The sequence below is a fragment of the Pavona decussata genome, unplaced genomic scaffold (assembly GCF_977016875.1).
Source record: "Pavona decussata unplaced genomic scaffold, jaPavDecu1.1 SCAFFOLD_153, whole genome shotgun sequence".
Lineage (NCBI taxonomy): Eukaryota > Metazoa > Cnidaria > Anthozoa > Scleractinia > Agariciidae > Pavona > Pavona decussata.
In genome coordinates this window covers 671,764-675,788 of record NW_028145565.1, presented here as the reverse complement: position 1 = coordinate 675,788, position 4,025 = coordinate 671,764, and positions in this window count along the sequence as shown.

Here is a 4,025-nt window from a genome sequence, read left to right as displayed (position 1 = left end):
CAGTCAAGCAGCTGATTTAATTGTTTACCATTATTACAAATTACTGTGATGGACTGTCAATCAAGCTGCTAATTTTGTTTACTGTTATTACAAATTACTGTGATGGACTGTCAATCAAGCAGCTGATTTAATTGTTTACTGTTATTGCAAATTACTGTGATGGACTGTCAGTCAAGCAACTGATTTAATTTTTACTGTTATTCCAAATTACTGCAATCGACCATCAGTCAAGCAGCTGATTTAATTGTTCACCATTATTACAAATTACTGTGATGGACTGTCAATCAAGCTGCTGATTTAATTGTTTACTGTTATTACAAATTACATAACTGTGATGGACTGTCAATCAAGCTGCTGATTTAATTGTTTACCATTATTACAAACTACTGTGATGGACTGTCAGTCAAGCAACTGATTTAATCGTTTACCATTATTACAAACTACTGTGATGGACTGTCAGTCAAGCAACTGATTTAATTTTTACTGTTATTCCAAATTACTGCAATGGACCATAAGTCAAGCAGTTGATTTAATTGTTTACTGTTATTCCAAATTTCTGTGATGGACTGTCAGTCAAGTAACTAATTTAATTGTTTACTGTTATTGCAAATTACTGTGATGGAGTGTCAGTCAAGCAACTGATTTAATTGTTTACTGTTATTCCAAATTACTGTGATGGACTGTCAGTTAAGCAACTGATTTAATTGTTTACTGTTATTGCAAATTACTGTGATGGACTGTCAGTCAAGCAACTGATTTAATTGTTTACTGTTATTGCAAATTACTGTGATGGACTGTCAGTCAAGCAACTGATTTAATTTTTACTGTTATTCCAAATTACTGCAATCGACCATCAGTCAAGCAGCTGATTTAATTGTTTACCATTATTACAAATTACTGTGATGCACTGTCAATCAAGCTGCTGATTTTAATTTAATCGTTACTGTTATTACAAATTACATAACTGTGATGGACTGTCAATCAAGCTGCTGATTTAATTGTTTACCATTATTACAAACTACTGTGATGGACTGTCAGTCAAGCAACTGATTTAATCGTTTACCATTATTACAAACTACTGTGATGGACTGTCAGTCAAGCAACTGATTTAATTGTTTACCATTATTACAAACTACTGTGATGGACTGTCAGTCAAGCAGCTGATTTAATTGTTTACCATTATTACAAATTACTGTGATGGACTGTCAATCAAGCTGCTAATTTTGTTTACTGTTATTACAAATTACTGTGATGGACTGTCAATCAAGCTGCTGATTTAATTGTTTACCATTATTACAAACTACTGTGATGGACTGTCAGTCAAGCAACTGATTTAATCGTTTACCATTATTACAAACTACTGTGATGGACTGTCAGTCAAGCAACTAATTTAATTGTTTACCATTATTACAAACTACTGTGATGGACTGTCAGTCAAGCAGCTGATTTAATTGTTTACCATTATTACAAATTACTGTGATGGACTGTCAATCAAGCTGCTAATTTTGTTTACTGTTATTACAAATTACTGTGATGGACTGTCAATCAAGCAGCTGATTTAATTGTTTACTGTTATTACAAATTACTGTGATGGACTGTCAATCAAGCAACTGATTTAATTGTTTACTGTTATTGCAAATTACTGTGATGGACTGTCAGTCAAGCAACTGATTTAATTTTTACTGTTATTCCAAATTACTGCAATCGACCATCAGTCAAGCAGCTGATTTAATTGTTCACCATTATTACAAATTACTGTGATGGACTGTCAATCAAGCTGCTGATTTAATTGTTTACCATTATTACAAACTACTGTGATGGACTGTCAGTCAAGCAACTGATTTAATCGTTTACCATTATTACAAACTACTGTGATGGACTGTCAGTCAAGCAACTGATTTAATTGTTTACCATTATTACAAATTACTGTGATGGACTGTCAATCAAGCTGCTAATTTTGTTTACTGTTATTACAAATTACTGTGATGGACTGTCAATCAAGCAGCTGATTTAATTGTTTACTGTTATTGCAAATTACTGTGATGGACTGTCAGTCAAGCAACTGATTTAATTGCTTCCCATTATTACAAACTACTGTGATGGACTGTCAATCAAGCAACTGATTTAATTTTTACTGTTATTCCAAATTACTGGAATGGACCATAAGTCAAGCAGTTGATTTAATTGTTTACTGTTATTCCAAATTACTGGACTGGACTGTCAGTCAAGCAGCTGATTTAATTGTTTACTGTTATTGCAAATCACTGTGATGGACTGTCAGTCAAGCAGCTGATTTAATTTTTACTGTTATTCCAAATTACTGCAATAGACCATCAGTCAAGTAGTTGATTTAATTGTTTACTGTTATTGCAAATTACTGGACTGGACTGTCAGTCAAGCTGCTGAATGCAGATTTAATTGTTTACTGTTTACTCCAAATTACTGTGATGGACTGTCAGTCATGCAACTCATTTAATTGTTTACTGTTATTGCAAATTACTGTGATGGACTGTCAGTCAAGCAACTGATTTAATTGCATACCATTATTACAAACTACTGTGATGGACTGTCAATCAAGCAACTGATTTAATTTTTACTGTTATTCCAAATTACTGCAATGGACCATAAGTCAAGCAGTTGATTTAATTGTTTACTGTTATTGCAAATTACTGGACTGGACTGTCAGTCAAGCTGCTGATTTAATTGTATACTGTTATTGCAAATTACTGTGATGGACTGTCAGTCAAGCAGTTGATTTAATTGTTTACTGTTAATGCAAATTACTGTGATGGACTGTCAGTCAAGCTGCTGATTTAATTGTTTACTGTTATTGCAAATTACTGTGATGGACTGTCAGTCAAGCAGCTGATTTAATTGTTTACTATTATTGCAAATTACTGTGATGGACTGTCAGTCAAGCTGCTGATTTAATTGTTTACTGTTATTGCAAATTACTGTGATGGACTGTCAGTCAAGCTGCTGATTTAATTGTTTACTGTTATTCCAAATTAGTGTGATGGACTGTCAGTCAAGCAGCTGATTTAATTGTTTACTGTTATTGCAAATTACTGTGATGGACTGTCAGTCAAGTTGCTGATTTAATTGTTTACTGTTATTGCAAATTACTGTGATGGACTGTCAGTCAAGCAGTTGATTTAATTGTTTACTGTTATTGCAAATTACTGTGATGGACTGTCAGTCAAGCTGCTGATTTAATTGTTTACTGTTATTCCAAATTAGTGTGATGGACTGTTAGTCAAGCTGCTGATTTAATTGTTTACTGTTATTCCAAATTAGTGTGATGGACTGTCAGTCAAGCTGCTGATTTAATTGTTTACTGTTATTCCAAATTAGTGTAATGGACTGTCAGTCAAGCAGCTGATTTAATTGTTTACTGTTATTCCAAATTAGTGTGATGGACTGTCAGTCAAGCAACTGATTTACTTTTCACTGTTATTCCAAATTACTGCAATGGACCATCAGTCAAGCAGTTGATTTAATTGTTTACTGTTATTGCAAATTACTGGACTGGACTGTCAATCAAGCTGCTGATTTAATTGTTTACTGTTATTGCAAATTACTGTGGTGGACTGTCAGTCAAGCAGCTGATTTAATTGTTTACTGTTATTGCAAATTACTGTGATGGACTGTCAGTCAAGCAGCTGATTTAATTGTTTACCATCATTACAAATTACTGTGATGGACTGTCAATCAAGCTGCTGATTTTGTTTACTGTTATTACGAATTACTGTGATGGACTGTCAATCAAGCAGCTGATTTAATTGTTTACTGTTATTGCAAATTACGGTGATGGACTGTCAGTCAAGCAACTGATTTTATTGTTTACCATTATTACAAACTACTGTGATGGACTGTCAGTCAAGCAACTGATTTAATTTTTACTGTTATTCCAAATTACTGCAATGGACCATAAGTCAAGCAGTTGATTTAATTGTTTACTGTTATTCCAAATTTCTGTGATGGACTGTCAGTCAAGTAACTAATTTAATTGTTTACTGTTATTG